At 42.2% G+C, this 18,836-nt stretch overlaps 1 long non-coding RNA gene across 1 annotated transcript; it reads left to right on the forward strand.

Annotated features, from left to right (window-relative positions):
• Positions 1 to 8,369: 8,369 nt before the first annotated feature.
• LOC121624026 lies at positions 8,370 to 10,514 on the forward strand. Its single transcript, XR_006007852.1, has 3 exons — positions 8,370 to 8,394; positions 8,705 to 9,038; positions 10,124 to 10,514. It is a non-coding gene; the product is annotated as an uncharacterized LOC121624026 (long non-coding RNA).
• The last annotated feature ends 8,322 nt before the right edge of the window (positions 10,515 to 18,836 follow it).

Below are 18,836 nucleotides of genomic sequence, written 5' to 3' on the forward strand. Positions count from 1 at the left end.
ATTTAAAATAACACAGACTTTTACTCAGCCAACAGAAAGAAGGCAGATGCATGAAGAACGGGTGGTGGCCCAATACCGATAAGTGTCTGGAAAAGCAAGAACATCGTGGTCTGATAACTATCTCCCGACGAATATTTAATTCTCTGCGCAGTATCGCTGCACCTTCATCCACGGGATCATGATCAAAAGACGTTAACATGCCATGTTAACGAAAAAAGTCACCACCTACTGTGCCTAATGGACTTCTCACTGACTGATATTTTTAATGATTTTTTTAATAACAGACGGCAGAACTATGCCAAAACTCATCTGCTGACTGAATGAATGAATGAGGAAGTGAAATACGGTGTGTGGTTGAAAGAGGGCGGAGACACAGAGAAACTCGAGGTTCCTTGAGTAAAACCTGGTCCCGACCAGGTTAGGTTCAGAGTCAGTTACTGCGGTAACTGACTCAGAGTTTAACTTACCCCTGTCTGTGAAACAGGCTTGAGTTACCCCTCTTTCTCTGGTTTGACTTACCTTCCTATGTGAAACAGAAAACTCAGAGTTTCCCTCATGTCAGGGTTAACATACTCGGAGTTTTCAGTAAACCTGCTTTGTGAAACGGACCTCTGGAGTGAATCATTTATATTTGTGTATTTCCATCCGGCTCTAAATCTCCCTTTACATCATATAATGCATCTGACAGGCAGCTTTTACCACATTGCTGTGGGGGGTTGTGGCTGAACTGTGAGCGGAGAGCAACAACTAGAAAACAGGAACAGCTGAGGATGGAGATTTAACAAAAAGCTTGAGTTATGTTCGGTAGTACTATGTACGGTTGCTACGTAACTACAATCAGTATGTTGTTAATCATTTCACATGAAATACTGATTTAACATAATATTCATACAAGCCAGATAGTCCCCAGCAAAACCTGTAAAAGATCCTCTAATCAATATTTTGTACACTGATGGCTGTTTTAACGAGGAAGGTCTGATAAACTCATTGTGAGGTACCTTCCTAATGTCAATCAACAGACAAAGCAGCTCGCTGGTGAATTAATTTTGGATTGGAGCCAGATTTCTCAGCAGTTGATGGAGGCTAAAATAAAGCTACAAGCAGATTGCATATCATCAATAATACTGACCTTAGTCAGGTCACCAGAAACACGACTACAAATGTATCCTAATTTAGATCTGCTAACATGTTAGCCATAACGGTTTCATAAGGTGATGACATGTCAGTGTTTTTCACCTTCGTGTCAGAATTAATTATTTCTGCCTGAGGCTGATTAGAAACCGACAAAATGGACCAAACCTTTTGATTGTGCCGTGGACGTGAAACAGTGCTTTTATTTAAGTTCAGGTCTTCAAGTCTTCCACAAGAAGGAATCCTGTATTGTCAAATAACCTCATTCAGGTCTACATGATCCGACAGCTAAGCTCTGTGCTTCACTAGAAGTGTGCGGAGAGCTTTATTGCAAATCACATGTGGAGGCAAACGTGCCACAGCTTCATCTTAGCAGGTAATTACTTTCTCTGCTGCAGGGTACGTTTCTGATGAAACTCAGCTCGCTGTAATACTGGAGTCAAAGTCACTTACTGTTATTTAAACAAATCTCTCCATTAGCCAGAGTTATTCAAAAGGTCCGGGATAATATCTGGCGATAATCACCGTCACAGTACTAAAGGTAGCAGCTCGACATTAATTCAGCTGGCCCCGCTGAGGCGAGGGATCGAGCAGACACTTTTTAGGCCTTCGTGCATAGAAATGGTTAGCTCCGTTTCACAGCGTGCTCTCCTCCTCCGTCCACTGATACACTGGAAGGAGAACAAAAGCTTGACAACATTTTTCAGGAGAGAGATCTGCAAACACATGAAATACCCTGAAACACACACACTCTCTCTCACACACACACGTATGTCCCAAGGTATGTCCCACTTCATCAGACACAAAAAGAAATAATTCAGCTTTGCACTCAGAATCACCTCTGTTAGTCCCCAGCCATGAAATTTCAGCTTTGGCAAAGAAGCAGGCACAAAAAGGGAAGACAAAAACAAATCGCACAAACACACGCAGACGCTCACACACCCTCCCACACACAGGCCTGCCAAATGTGGATTTGGCCTGGGATCCGTCTCTCTCCCTCTCTACCTCTCTGTCTCTCTATCAGTGTAAAGACAGCCGGCTGCTGGTGATTGGTGCCTGATGGGCGCGGTGCCATGAAGGGGCAGATGTTAAACTCTGGTCCTCTCCTCTCTTACATAACTCCTGTTTTATCGGGCCAATTCCCTGCGGTGTAATGAGGCCAATAAAATCAGTGCCTCATTAGCATACTTATGTAAGCTGAACTAACGAACTGGGCTCAATCCCTGAGCCAGGACGAGAACCGGGGTATATTTAGGGTGTGTATATTTGTATGTGTATAAGTATTTCATCAGTACTGGCTGAATTAGTAATGAGGTTGTTGTGTGTTTTGTTTTTTGTCAGCCTCTGTAGTCAGGAGTCAGCTCCACTTTGTGATCAAGAGCCATGGAAATGGTTTATGGCGCAGTCAACATATTCTCCCTTTAATCCGCTGAACACTTGCATTAGTGAGCGAAGACAGCACAGCAGCATAGCAAAAGCCATCCTGAATGCTTTCTAGGGTGACAGTATGAGAAGGGGAAGGGGAAAAAAAGCTGGCAAGGGTGAGAGACGGGTCGAGGGGTGGATGAAGAGGGAGAAGTGGGAGCGAGGAGGAGGCTGCAGAAGAAGACAGGGTTAAGCTGGGTGAGGCTAGGACAGAGACAGAGCATGTCAACGAGAGGAGAGGAGAACAGAGCAAAAGGAGGGTGAGAGGCAGAGAAAGGAGGGGAGGGGGGAGTCAATAGGGGAGAGCAGGGAGTCGGGACTCCTCCGTGGGGGTTTGACTTCACCCCCGCTGTTCCTTTTGCTGCTTTTTTTCAAAGCTTTATGTCTGGAATCTCACTTCATTTCTTTCATGACATCTTCGCCTGGCGTTGTCCATGCATCAGTGCCCTGCCCTCACTCCACTGTCTGCTTCGTCTTCTGTCTTTGTAGAGTCGTGGTGGGAACTCGAGGTGTAGAGGTGAGTGTGTGCGTGTGTTATTTCTAAGCTGGACTTCTACATAAGCCTCTCCTAAACAGTGTGAGATCGACAGAGCTGAAGGCCGCCAGCTAAGATTAGGAACACCCACCCTCTGAGCAAGCCCTGTGGAAACCAAACACACACACACACACACACACACACGCACACACACACAGCAGACCAGCTGAGCCACTGGCTGCCATCGTCCAGTCCTGGTCTCTTCAGATGCTCGGGCTCAGGATTCGGGGCTGCGATGAAACTTTCAAACAATCCACATTTTCAACCATCTGGTGCCAAATAACCTGTGAAACATCATCTGTGGTCTCCTGTTTATTCCGTCCTGAAAGACAAACCTGATATGTCGAACAACCTCATAGAGACGCAAAAACACTCTATAACCCTTGTTATGCTGTATTAACAGAGGAAAACGAAAGTAGCCGGACCAGTACCAGAAGACACTAAATTGTTAAGAGCCAGTGCTTATGAACATCAATAATGACGCAGAAAACCATGAGCTGAGTTTTTTCAATTATTATTATAAATAACCGACATAATTTTGAAAACAACAATACTTTGAACAATGAATAGAAAATGCTAAATTAAAATAATAAAGCCGGCAATGAAGAAAAAGAAACCCTCTGTTCCCATAGTTGACTGTTCTTTCGTTGGGGCCCTTTCGCAGTTACCATCAATGTCTACTCCATCTTACCACACAGTCCATGAGGGAAGGGGGAATCAGAAAACTGCACATCTTGGATAACAATGGTTGACTCTGGCTCGCCACCCAGTTCACACTGGGAATCTCTGGTTTTGGGATCTAGGACTGAAGTTTATACAATCCCCAGCAGGAAAGTGATGGGGTATGGCTCCACCCTTTTCAGGCGACGTCACCAACACACCAGGAGGGAATCCTGGGTAAAACAAAACCTAAAAAAAACCTGACCAGTAGATAGGCCAGACAAGACCCAAAGGCTTGTTACATTCATTCAGTGTCTGTGCAAATCATGTTAATTTTTCTCTATTTCTCCATGAATCATTACCAATTAAATAGACTCAATCCTGTATTATTAAATTCAAATCAGCTTCAACCACATTAGTAACCAACATTTTACAAAAATAAAATAAAACACCAAAGTACCCTTTCTAATTCAACCAAAACTGCATTAAATGCAGTAACAGACATAAAGTAAATTAGTAAACTTCACATGTAACATTAAATAATGGCGGCAACTAAGTGGCTAGGCCTAAACTAATAGGCTATTAGCAACCCAGCGGCATTGTAAGCTTCACAATAGCACCATTATCTTCACAATAATTCCATTATCTTCACAATAACACCGAATTGCTAGCGCCATTAACACATTCATCACAGTAACAACAAAATATAGTATTATCTTTAACCCAACGGACTTCACAGTGTTTCACTCACCGCTGAGTCAATGCCGCTCTATAGCGCCTCACTTCATAGATCTGCCATTGTCCAGTCGCACTTTACTACAAGGTTTAACGTAACAATATAATAATCAACAACTATTTAACAATCTCAAGAATTAATGACTTCATTTAGAAGGTCACTTTCAAATCTTACCCAGTGGATGATAATGAAATTACTTTTGATTTTATCGATCGGCACACAAGTCTGCCAGCGCGATTTCTTCGTGAAACAGGAAGTGATACAGGAAATGAACCTGTCACATGACATTCACTGAATCCTCTGATTGGCTGGTTGGGGAACATGTGACTTAACCCCTCCCGTAATACACAATGCTTTTTGACACGGTAATTCTTCCTTTTTTGTGCAAATGACTTTATGCATTTAAAGCAGACCTTTAAAAGCAACTTTTAACAGATGTATTTATCTATGACTTATTTCAATTATTCATTCATTTTAATTTAATTGACTAATTCCAAATCAGCGGTTTTAATAATTTTCTATCAACTTATCTATTTATTTCAAAATAAAATGAATTATTAAAGGGATGATTATGATGCTAACAGGTATGGTTTTAGATTTTATTTTATAATATTAGAACCTGGGCTACAACTCCATTCCCAAAAGCAACCATTTTATCATCGTAAAACTGACTGTAACAAAATAAAATTGGCTCAACACTGGACTGGTTTCAAAAGCTGTCGTCCCCACGAGTCACTCCTCAGAAATGGAAATGTTCAGAGACGCAGCCAGAATACACCAGCGCCCCCATTTTCCATCCAAAAGAAAAAACAGCTGTCATTGTTTAACCCTTCACATCCTTTGTGTTCGTGCAACTGTTTCCAAAGAAGGTGTTTAAAATGGAATCAACGCCTGATCAACACATCTGCTGACCTGTGAAAACCTCAAAGACAAGTTAGCAACGATAAATTAACCAAATATTAATATTTTGGTTTGAGTTCAGGATAAAGTAAATTCTGCTCATCTGTGCAGCAACATGAGCATAAACACTAACGAAGTGAAGGTGGGCCTTTATTGTTTCACTGAAAAAAGTTGGTTCATATAAGTATGAATTCTTCCAGGTAGGTGTCTGTGGTGTCATTTCTAGCTGAACTTGCAGTTGTGTGTCTAAACGAAGGTGTGAATTTGTTTGGGAATCACAGTGTGAGGGTGTGAACGAGTGTTTTACACATGTACGTTGAAAACTGGCCCTCTGGCTGCTTCGCCAGCACTTAAGTTTGGTTTGTAAAGTCGAGCTTTCTCACCACACAGATCCTGAGCTGTCGATCATTTTGCACCCTAAAATCTAGTACAACTACTGACTGAAATGCAGTGAAATTAAACGGAACAGGCTTTATTTTGAATGTATAGTATATTTTGCCAGATTTATTAAACTTGTTTATAGCAGCAGTCTTTTATAGCAGCTTTAATTTCCTGTCTGAGGACAGGCTCACATCAACAGTGGTTTACCACCAGCCCAAGCTGGAGGGGAGGATCTTCTTTGTGTAGGATCTTCTTTGTGTAAGAGTAGGTCACAAAGACCCTGCAGAGGACAGAGGCTAGAGACCAATCAGGAGGGACAGTTCGGTTGGTGGGGTCCTCCACTCGCCAGTGTGGTTAATGCTGGGAGTTCACTTTAGATGGTGTGTTGAGTTTTGCTTTCTTTGGTTATGTAGTATACTCCCAGTGTCCCAGCAGTGAGTGGTTGGTGTCCCAGCCGTAGTAAATGACAAATGACATGCGTATGACCCACACTGGTTGTTGCGGCATCTTTATTGAAGCCCTTGTGTTTCCCCTGAAAGGCTACATTTGGAAAATCCACTGTTAAAAATTAATTTTATATGAATACAAAATTAAAATATAATTTTTTTCTCTAGTCCTGTTCAAACCTGCAGTTGAATTAAACGGAACAGGCTTTATTTTGAATGTATAGTATATTTTGCCAGATTTATTAAACTTGTTTATACCAGCAGTCATTTATAGCATATAAATATTATAGCTGAGGACAGGCTCACATCAACAGTGGTTTACCACCAGCCCAAGCTCTCTAAGAAGACAAGGGAAAAACTCCCAATGAGGAAGAAACTTTGGGAAGTGCAATTCTAAGAGAGATCCTCCCCTCCACCGACGGCTGGGTCTTCTTTGGAAACTCTACTGTTCTATACCTTCTCCAAAAAGGCATGGAAACAACCTCTGAAACCAGTTCCTCCTCCTGGGCCTGCTGTCCCTCTCTGTCCGTTTTGTTTTCTTGTTTTGCGGGTCTGCTCTTAGATGTAGACGTCCAACCCGTTGCAGAAGCCTGGTTATCTTGTCATCACTCTGAAGCCAGGCGATCTCTGCCTTCTGGCTCTGCAGCAGAGACTCATACTTATCAGAAAACTCAGTGACTGCGTTGCCCATGATTGTCTGAAATTCACTGAGCCTGATGGAAATCACGTTGTCGTCTTCGACGCCACTGGGCTGAGCATCTTTGACATGGAGGTCTGATTCAAGCGTCTCCATTTGGGACTGAAGAGCCCCAAACATCTCGACGCAGACGTCCATGCATTTCCTCACAGCCTGGAGCGTCTCGTTTGTCTCTGTCTCAGCAGCCTCGTCCCGCTGCTCACTGGGCTGACTGCTGGAAATGTGCTCCGCCAGCTTCCTTGTGGATTTCTCCAGCTGGATCACGAGTTCTGTCACATTAGCGGGAGCCTCTCTGCTCCTCTGACCGGCCTCCTCCAGCTTGTGATGTCCATCCGTGTTGACGGCGGACTTCAGTTCCGAACCTAAGGCCAAGTTCTGGGCCTCCTTCAACTGATGGTTATGTTCTTGGGTGTCCATCTCTGCTACCTTTGCAGCAATGGCCTGCTGAAAATAGGTTCTGGTGTCCCTAGCTATTTCTCCTGTGACATAAAGGCTGTCAGCAAGCTCTTCCTGCTTGTCTTGGGCCTCCTCCAGCTTCAGCTTGAGCTCTGCAATCTCTGCCTTCAGCCCTGTTGGATTTCCCTGGAGCCGATCATGGACTGCAACAAGGGTCACCAATTTGGTTTTCAGGGGGCCTCTATCACGTGGAATACAACACAGGAGGCTCATCTCCGTGGATTTAATTTCCCGGTAGATGCTCGTCTCCCAGTCTTTAACATAGGCCCTCACACGAGAGTCTAGGTCTGCTGTGTCTGTGTTTGCCATTTATCTTCTTGTTTTGCTTAATATCTTGATGCTGATGTGGGTCAGTTCAGTCAACAATAGTATACGTAGTCCCTTGCGTTCAACTTCAACACTGAGTACTGAAAGAATAGGCAATGTCTTGGGTGTGCTAGTATTCATAGCTTTTTAAAACAGTCCTTTATGACACCAAAGGAATCTGCCTTTCATGTGTGCCAACAGTTCAGATCAAAGCACGGTTACCATGGTAACACCTGATGTTTGAAAGTAAACACCTGTTGCATGCTGACAAATTCATTTAGATGGACATCCTCACCAGAAAGACGGCCAACTGCGCAGGACTGTCACTTTGGTCTGCTGCTTTGGTCCTGTTGGTCATGGTTCAATCATTCACTGCCAAAGACATTTCATGCCAGTTTTTGCACACGCTTCAGTCATGGCGGATACTTACTTATAATAATTTGTGAAAGAAGGAAAGCAGAAGTTATTTAAGTTAAAAACTAATTTTATATGAATACAAAAATAAAATAAATATATGTTTTTTCTCTAGTCCTGTTCAAACCTGATGCAGCATCAGGGCGGGCGGATCTAAACCGCTGCCATCCCATCTGGCAGCGACGAATTTGACAGTTACGACTGCGGAACTCCAATGTCTGACTGCAGTGAATGCAGCACGAGATGAGGGCGGAGCGGAAGCGAGCGGCTGCAGCGCAGGAAGGAAAGATGACACCGGAGGAAAGAGGTAAAAACTGAGCAACTATCGATATGTCTATCTATTAAGACATGTAGTTATAGTTAAAGCACGGAGCCAGTATAGTTGCAATGCTGATTTTAAGATAATAACAATGAGGTTGAAGAACGCTGTTTTGCTAACTGTTAGTTTAGTTAATGTTAGCTATGTCTGACGTTTTCGGAGTAAGGTAGGCTACAAAAGCCTCTGTTGATTCACCAGGCTAAAATGCTAGTGTTAACACAGTCTGATGGTTATAATTGATTATGTATTGATTATGTATTTAATGCACTTTGAATCTTTCCTCCCCTCCATCTTCTAGACTTATTCAAGTCCAGGTTTGAGGTGCCAGCGCAGCCAATGAGAGACAGTTTCCCTCAGACCCCCCCAGGGAGGAGCCTGAAGAAGCTTCCGCAGCGACAACTACAAACTTCATCCCTGGTTAGAAAACTCACAATCAAAAGATGCAGCTTACTGTTTTGCATGTCGGCATTTTTCCAGACAGAAAAGAGACCATGGAGTTTGGCTGCACTCAGCATTGAATCAACGCACAAAAGCATCCGATCTCGATCAGTTTGTGGAGCGTTTTGCAGAGCAGCATGGAAATCACCGCATTCAGCTGTTACAGACATGTCAACTTCATGTTATGCTCACTGGTGAGGCTTTACAAAGGTCTTAAAATGATGACCTAATCAGAATCTGCACTTTCTTCTTGTTTTTCTGTATTCATATCTTTGTTTTGGTAACTGGGAAAGTCTGATATCACCTTTAATAAAACCTAGCGTGAGAAAATCTTTAAAATTTGACACTGGTGCAAATGGTGTAAATCCTGCTGAACAGGAAGCAGTGTTGTTATTGTTGTTTTTTTAATGTCTCTTTTTTTGTATATACATTATAAAACTGTCCAGAAAGGCCCTGTATGAACCAACTCATAAAATAATGTTGAGTTGGTTAAATTCAACTATTTAAACTATTAAATTCAGTATATATACATCTGTCATATGTTACCACCCCTCAAAAATGCCTGCCCCCTTCTCACCACCCCATAAATATTTTTCTAGATCCACCCCTGATGCCAAATCAGTTTGTTCTTTCTTTTCGGATTGGCTCATTTTTTGTTGGCGTGCTTCATAAAGGTCTCTTGATGTTATTGGTTGAACATAGAGTACTGTTCACTGTTGCTGTTGGGGAATGACTCCACTTCCAGGATAACTGGCAGGCTACAGTGCCTGGACAGCTATCTAATTATGTGCTAGCTAGCAGATCACAAGCTAGCCAACATAGACTCTGTAGTCTCTACATCACCAAATGTCCTACACGAAAAGATTCACTTTGCTGAGCCACTGTTTGGTCTGCTTATTAGTTTCTACAATGAAGAGCTGAAAGCTAACCAGCACTGAGCAACTGTTGATCAGCACAACAATAATAAAGATCACATCTTTGAAGAAACAAAAAAACATTTATATCACTTGTAGCTTTATGTCCTTTATTTCAGGTCAAATTGAGTTTAAAATCAATGAATGTGGAGTAACACTGACTTTCATAGTGTTTGTTTGATCAGCTTTCATCCATCACAATGAATGAAGCCATTCTGATCAGAAATCAGCTGTGAGGGGTGAACTGTTGAAACTGCCATTAATTATTCTTGTACATGTTGGACCTTGACTTTCACTTTTTTGATCAGAAATACATTTTAAAAATCAGACAAAAACAAACAAAAGACAACATTTCTGTTTTTGAGGCGTCACAGGATGAACTGACTGAGTGCAGGTGAGATGACGGCTTCACGGCGGCAGAGTCGGCTCGCTGCACAGGAAGCAGAGGAGGAAGCAGAGGAACTTCGCATTAGAGGGTTTTAGATTGAAGACCCACAGTGAGAGATTCAAACATTTAGAAAGTAAGTTAAAATCAGCCATCAAATGCATGTGATGGCATTACATACAAACATCAGGGCTCTCCATAAGGACATGAAGTAGACAGCCAGTGGGGTCCAGGGGTTTGCCCACTCGCCCCGTTAAAAAAATGTGCCCATAACAGTCCAAATTTGGTGGCCTCTGACATTCTAATGCCACTAATCCATCATATATAGATCTTAATTATGGATATCGTAATGAGTTTGCCTACCTGACATGTAGTGAATGATTGTAAAGGAGAATTAGGCTTGTTGTTATTTTGTTTTTTTTTTTTAAGAAAAACATCATATATAATAAACTTTATTGTTCATGTGTTCAACAATCGTTTTCACTTTTTCATTGAAAAAGGCTTTAATCTTGATGACTAACAAGTCACGCTGTCCTGGATAAGGAGTGTGACTGGGGTTGCTTTGGTAAACTTCTGCAAATCAGAGTAAAGAGTCGGACAGAGCTGCAAACATTAACCCTTTAAACTCTGATATAGTAACCTCCTAGATAGTAGATGTCCAGTCCTGTATGGGGCTAACGTTTGCAGCTTACATTTGAGCAGATGAACACCATTCCTTATCCTGCTCTCCAAGCTCTTAGGATAGTATTATGCTTATTACAGCCCCATGCACGCCGCTCCAGCACATTGAGAAGTCCAAAGCTTGACAAGCATGCTGTGCCTAGTTACGGTTGCTAAGCTGTAATTGGACAGTGGCTGTTTGGGGAATGGTCAGTTTTTGGTGCTTGAAACTGGAAGTGCTTGAACTATGCAAGCTGTGTTAGATGATGATGCTTCAGGTGATAAACTTCAGTAAATTTCAAGAGGCTTAACAATACGCATCACAAATGTGCTTCATGTTGGACTTCGCCCCATTTGGGTCTATCTAATCCACTTTGTGACCAGACGGGGCCAGGACATCTCAACGTCATCACACCTAAACAGCTTTTTTTTTCTCTAATGTGAGTGTCATGCAATTTATTTTATCAACAGAACATTGAAGTTTTTTATGCTTTTTAGTGCGCAAAGCTTTTCTATCACCTTCCACAATGGAATATCGTGGTTCTTTACTTACCGAGCGCTCCCACACCCCACACACTCTCATACGTAAGGTGGTCACATACCGCATACAGCATATTATCATATGCTGCACAAGCTTACAGAAATCATACACAAGCTATTTTGTTTTGCTCCAAACTTGATGTCTAGCATTCTCAGTCCCTCCCCCCCTTTCTTCTGTCTGCAATGTTTCCATTTGGGAAAATAGCGAGGCCAAAGATTATAGTCATCGGAGGCTCTGCTTTATTTTTCTGTTTTAAAAGAGAAAGGGGAGGGAGGGGGGAGAAACAGTGAAGAAGAGGGGGAGGAGGAGAGGCGGCTAATAATTGCAGCTGGCTTGTTTTAATTGTGCATGGAGTCCCTGGTGTTTGCAGGGGCCAGCGGGGACTGAGACACTGTTGTGCTGATCGGCATGCTCTTTTCTGCTCCACACAATAACACACATAAACATTAAGCCACAATGATGCACACACACACACACAGAGCAGCCAAGCTGTCAACAATCGCCACAACAGCGACCATTATGTGCAGCCGTACCGCTGCCTCCCCCCCGCAGGGCTCATCCCTATATAAAAGCATGAGTGTACAGGATGTTTAGGAGCGTGTGTGAGTATGCGTTCTTTGAATCTTCAGAACAAGCTGTCCAAAGTCGCCTCTGCCAAGTAAAAGTCAGTGGCCAGCTTCGATACGCTGGCCAAATACTGACTGCCCAGTGGCAGCAAAGCATCCAATAAAAATCTTTTAAAAAAGTACACTTTGATTTAGTTCATTTGCATAAAGAAGGAGAAAGAGGCTCTCGCTGAATTTTAAATCTGAGGCCGCCTTTAACTGATCGTCCGGGTTTGCGTCTGTGAAGTTGACCAAGGTTGTGCTGTTCAAAGGCAGAAAACTGCAATCAACCTGGTGGAGCAAATCCCCACCATCTTTAATCAGGAGGAGAGAAGCGTGTCAAGGAAAGACTTTGCTCTCGTCTGTCTCGCTGTGCTTTTTCCTTGCCTGTCTTTTGTTTGATGTGCTCACGAGAGAGACAACGGAGACATGGCGTTTGTGTGTAAGAGGGAGGCAAAGAGAGAAAGAGAGGGGGTGTGCGTGTGCGCACATGAGGGAGAGATTCATTATTCGGATAATGAGTCCATCTGGGACAATATGAGACAGTTCACTTCCCCCGTGGTCGTCTCCAGCATTCAGGGAGAGGACACTTTTCCAGCTCGGAGCCAGAGGACGTCGAGCAGCGGCCGCGGCCTCGTTAGCATGCCTGCCGACAGGCGCCGCCGCCGTGCAGAGCTTCATTCAAGAGCACCGTCAAGTGTGCCTCTTCAGGAGCATCTCTTTATCCACGGGGCTGTGTTGTTTTTGTCCTCTGGTTAAGGCGTGCTCGGTACATTCAGAGGGTTTTACTGTCAGTGTGGCCAGAGCGAAAACAGGAAGTGACAAATCCCGCTTTTCAGGGAACGCCATGTCGCTCCAAAATGGCAGCTTGACAAAAAGTTGCCCTTTCTGATTGTTTACTGTGGCGCACGTAAACAGTTCCATTATCCAGTTACTTTATTCAGTACACATGGAAATATTTTAAGGGTTCTGTCAATCAGATTGGTTAAAGGACTTTTATTGTGGTTTCGGCCTTCATTGCCACTGGTGACAGATGAGTGATCAGTGTAATTAGTGTTCCCAGTTTGGACAGAAGAGATGATCAGACCAATTATACATACTGCACAGTAAATAAAGCATATATAAACACATTAAAAAAAAAACTAAATGAAACTAAAAATTAGGCTGATTTCATGATTGGGTGAGTTCAAGGCTCTGATTCATCAGTCCAATCTGGCAACACTGTCAGTTACAGTAATGTGATTTTTGATTAGTCGTTTAAGGGAGTTCAGAAATTACATCACATTACTAATCCCAGTAAGTCTCTGTTATTTTGTCATTCATTTGCTGTCCAATCAGGAGTTAGATATCAAACACTGATGATGGGAGATTCGCATGTTTTGTCACGGTGGGTTTCTTGGACAAACTGGTCCTGGATCAGGGGCTGGAGCTGGCAGGAGGGAGCTATAGCCTTCCCTCTAAAAGAACAGAAGAAATTTAGTAACTTCAACTTTCCACTCACAAGGAATCACCTGGTTTTGTTGGGAGTTAGAGACATCCTTTCTGCATGTGTTAAATACAGAGCATATGACGTGTGGGCGTGGAGCTGTTAGAGCGTTGAAAGGCATTATTAATAGAGCTCGGCTGACTAACCAGCACTAACTAATTACTGTCACCACTGTGTAAGTAGTAAGAAGTGGTGTAATTATTTTTTCACTGATAATAATCAAAAAGTACGCTTCTGGTGTCAGCAACATCGCTAAAACTAAGTCTACTTGACAGCTTGCTTGCAACTTATTTCAAACAATTAAAATAATAAAAAATGTAACTGAGGAAAATACTAAAAGAATAGAACGCTGATGGTTCATTGTGTAGAATAAGAACTTTTTCTTTTGATACTTCAAGTACATTTTTGTAATAATATTCACATTTTTAAGTGAAATTTTGAATGCAGGACTTTTAACAGCACTTTTTAACGTACTTAACAGAGAGAAACAGATTACAGATTATTTACATACAGTGGTATTACTACTTGTACTTTAATCAAACATGCAGTAAATACTTCTTCCTCCACTACTGTCTGTGTGACACATGGTTTGTGTAATACCCAAGCTCTAATATTCCTGAATTATCCTTTAAAAAGTAAAACTAAGAAGCTGGCTCATAACAATTAGTGTGTGCATAAATTAAATCCTGTGAACTTTCAGTTTAAGTTAAACAAAGAAAAACAGTCTTGAGGTATTGAGGCAGCTGCAGCATTACACTTTTATTCTTTTCTTTTGGATTCTTCTTAGCTTCATGTGGTGCGCTGCTGTGTGGTGCATCCCATTCGCTGGAATAAACCTTAAAGTATGGATTTTTCCATAGAGTTTAGCCGTCACTTTAGCGCCCGTGGCTGATGTGATTTTACCCCCTCTGGGTTCGGTTGCTTGCTTCCCGATGGGAGAATCAGAAACGTTAATCAATAGAGTCTCTCCCTCTCTGCCTCCCCCCGTCTCCCTCACCTCAAAAACAAGCAAAGAGAAGAGCAGCCTGCCCTCGCGGACATGGAGGTAGGCAGGAAAACAGCTATGCGGCGAGAAGTCAGAGCCCTGTAGACTTTAAAGCGCCTTGGTGGATGTGTCATGTTGTGTATGTTCTGGCTCCACCTTTGTCCTTTCACCAGTCACGGCACCGTAGCTTCCAACTTTCACTCCTGCACGTCTTCCCTAAGCCAAAAAACATCAGGCTCCATGGGCAAGCCCTGCAGGAGAGAGGAAAAGCCGGTAAGAGTGTGCAAGGTCGGAGATAAGTGGAGGTATTAACTTGTGGAATGGAACAGAAAGAGACCAACAGAGATGCACACGCACGCCTGCCTGCCAGCGCATGCGGCTCCATTCAGAGCTGCTGCTGCAGTAGTGCACACAGGCAGCACGCAGGGACACTTCCCCCGTCATTAATCACAGTGACAGGCCTTTTGTTGTCACTTAACAGCTGTGTGCTGAGGAACATTACTCTACTGTTCCTGACTGCACATGCACATACAGTATATAGACTACACACCACAGTTGCATGTACATGTACCGTGTAGTTGACCTTGATTAAACCCATAATTGTTATCTCGCAGTAGTAGTTCTGTGTCTGCTTAGCTGGCTGTTCCTGATAGCTGAGTATCAAGACAACTGCAGGGAGACGCTTTTGATGAAATGTCACAGCCTGGTTCGAGGGGGTGAGGAGGGGACCACAATACAAGACAACTAAAGACAATGTAAAGCATGTAAATATGAGTAACACCAGTGGTGCTGAGTGCATGAGTAAGGGAAGCCACGTCAGGTTCATTGAGCAACATAAAGCGACTTAAGTCAAACAAACCAGATGCCCACTGAGAGACTCGGCTAGCTTATGTAGCTGAGGAGCAGCCAGCCCAGGTGGTAGCCATCCTTCTGATGGACGTAATGCCCATTTCTTAAAAAGAAGCATATAGGAAACCAGAGGACGAGAGGGCTGTCACAGCCCGTCACGATAAAGAGCAACTCAGGCTGTTTCAGCCTGAACACCCTTCAGAGATAAAAAAAAATGCTCTGAAACCTAGAGACACACCACCACCCTTTAATTATTGGTTTTGTCTAACAATTATTGTAACATTTCAAAGCCAATGGTCCGACATGCACGTACATACAGTGATTGGCCAGGTGTGCAGAGGTATGACAGCAGGCAGCTCTGCACAAGTTAAAAGCATAGAAGAAGCATAGAACTGCTTTTTGTTTGTACAAAAGATCACGTTGACACATTTTCAAATCACTTGGACGTCTTTGCCCCATTTGGCACCGCCCCAAACAAATGTGCATCAACTCATGTTTTTCCATTGACTTTGGCTTCACATTCTGCTCGAACACACAGTAATGCTACTACACCACCACACTTTCAATCACGTCATCTCTTTACGAACTGCATATCCTCAAGCAATTGCTAGCATATGATTTGCTCACTCAAACTGTCTATTTGGTGTGAAGTTACTGCGTAAAGTTGTGATTTTGAGAAAAAAAAAGATGATAACAAGCTGCTAGAAAATGATTGCGTCTTTACAAAGTGTCTCTTTTTTGGTCACTCTGAATGCAGTACTCCGCCATCTGATATGTGTGTCACTTTTTATGAGAGTCTGAGGGAAACAGCAGTCTGTAACGATTATTTGAATTACATGTGGATGTTTCGAGCCTCATTACCATTTGAGACAGTCTCACCAAAACAACTGGTGAAAAAGTGTGGATAATGACCGTGTAACATGGCCATTACTTATGAGTGTGCATTATCATGGTTACGCATAAGCTGACCTTTGAAGTCTTAGACAATATGCAATTTGAAATTTCTCACCTGATTCGCCCAACTGTCTTCCAAAGCCACACAGGCTTTGAGGTGTGATTGTGGATGCAGCCACATGCTCTGTACCAGTGGTTGTTGTTGCTTTGTCTGTTCAAGCTTAATGAAAGTAAAGCCTATTTTAACAAGGCAATTCTCCATGCAGTGAGTTTTATTCAAGTATGGCTGATGACTGGCACATAGAAATATGGTTGAAAAAATGGCTGGATAACTTCACCGTCTGCAGCCCCGTACAGACAACACAAAGGGTTTCTGAACACACCCAACAGCCGAGGGGGGCAACAATATGTCTCTAAAAAGAGATATGCTGTTTAATAACTTGGGGAAATTAACTCAATTCAATTTGATTCAGATCAAAGCTTCAAGTCCCACATCAACAAGGTGACAAAAACTTCATTTTTCCACCTCAGAAACAGCTACAGTACGACCATTTCTAAATCAAAAAGATGCTGAAAGATTGATTCATGCCTTTATGTTAAGCAGGCTCTGCACTGGCTTCCTGTAACATTTATCTGTGAAATCGGTGATGCAGCCTTTTTCAATCACGCCTCAAAGCTCTGAACACACTACCTACAGATACCAGGGAAGCAGCTCACTGAATATTTTTAAAAGAAAGCTAAAAACTTATCTCCTACCTTAAGCATTTAACTAGCAATGACTTCCTGGTAGCCCTAAAACTTTTGCAGTGTGCCTCACACAGCTGCTCTTCTTTTAAATTGCTGTATTTTACTTGTTTTGCACTCTATTTTTAACTTTAGTTCTGCTATTCAGTTATGCATTCTCTTTATTCTATTTTCAACCTATTTGACATGGCTTTTCTATCCCTGCTTTCATGCTCATTCTGTCCTTTTGATGTGAAGTATGCCATTTTATGTTGTAAAACATCTTGAGCTGCTTTTTTGGATGAAAGGTGCTCTACAAATATTTTTTTTTATATTATAACAATAGTACCACCACATGAAAATCATCGAACATGCCTTCATCATGTATGACTAGGTTGTCTGCAATTTGTATTGTTGCATCCCAAAGCATGAAATCACTGATTCAGCCCACGGTACACTGAGAACTGAGACTAAGCTGCACAACCTGGTGTCAGACAGGATGTGGATCCATCGAGGAGTAGAGCTACTCCACAAAAATACTAAGGTACATTTGCAACTTCAAGCTTTTGGTTTTGTTTTGAAATCATCAGGCTGATGATTTCACAGGCCTAAACTGTAAAAGCAACCAATGATGCAAGTAAGCATAAGTTAGTGCCATGGATGTGGATGAACACATTAGAAAAGAGCGTTCATTGACTGTGCTCATGTTTTTGGTGACATGAACATATGAATTTACAACTAATGAACACAAATGTGCTCATGCACTGTGTTTTATGGCACCTGGCATATAGGCATAATACCTGTGATGACCCCAACACTAGAAGAGACTCAAGTGCAAAGATCACTCAGAAATCCAAAGTCAAAGAATTACAAAACTGAATTGATGAAACACAAAACAGAAAATTTGCCTGGCAAATAACAAAACTCAAACATCTGGAAGAGAATAAACATTCCAAGAAACAACAGGAACAAAGGAAGGCTGGACCTCTAGTCTGCAAGAAGACATACTGGCAACCACGAGCTGGATCACCAGGGCTATATATATACGGAGGAACTGATTGGATAATTGAATGCAGGCGGTAAGAGAGACTTGTGGGAAACTGAACAATGACTGGAAAGTAAATGTACAGAAATGCATGAGAAAAACTGCTACAAAATAAAACAGGAAATGCAGTCAAGCAGAGTCCATGCACGACAATCATCACAATACCACACTCTGAAAATACCAATTCAAGTAAAAGTCCTGCCTTCAAAACCTTATTTAAGTATCCATGTTTAAGTATTAAAAAAAAGAAAAAAAAAAGTACTTGAAGTATCAAGTACTCATAGTGCAGCAAAATGGTCCCTGACAGTGCTTTAGTATTATATCTAATGGTTATGGATTAATATTATTGCTGTATTAATGTGTATAGTTCTGCTTATTTTAACCACTTTTACACTGTTGCATTGTTTAATCTACAGCAATGCATCATATTCTATAAGGAGTAAAGGAGTAAAAAGTACATTTGCCTCTGAGATGCAGTGCCGTAGACATATATAGGTGCATAAAATGGAAATACTCAACCAAGGTAAAAGTCCCCTCACTTTGCACATAAGTGCAATACAGTACAGTAAATGTAGTTAGTTACATTATATTACATTACAGTGATAGACAGACTCATACTAGACCACATTGTATGAGATTTGCAGCCTTTGCAGCTCAGTTCATTTTAATCTGTATATATGCTTATTTCATCGATAGCATGCCAATGTCAATACACAATGTGAAAAGACAGAGGGATGTCCTCCTCTCCACCTGATGGGGGTGCTGCTCAGCCACAGTGTGCTGCGTGCTGCTGCTGCTGGCAAGAAAATGTGTAAATGAGACGAGGGCTTTACTCAGAGGTATTGCTACAATATTGCCTCTGGCCATTGGAGTTCAAATTCTTCTTATTTCCATCATGGATTCTA

The sequence above is a fragment of the Chelmon rostratus genome, chromosome 2, assembly GCF_017976325.1.
Source record: "Chelmon rostratus isolate fCheRos1 chromosome 2, fCheRos1.pri, whole genome shotgun sequence".
Taxonomy (NCBI): Eukaryota; Metazoa; Chordata; class Actinopteri; order Chaetodontiformes; family Chaetodontidae; genus Chelmon; species Chelmon rostratus.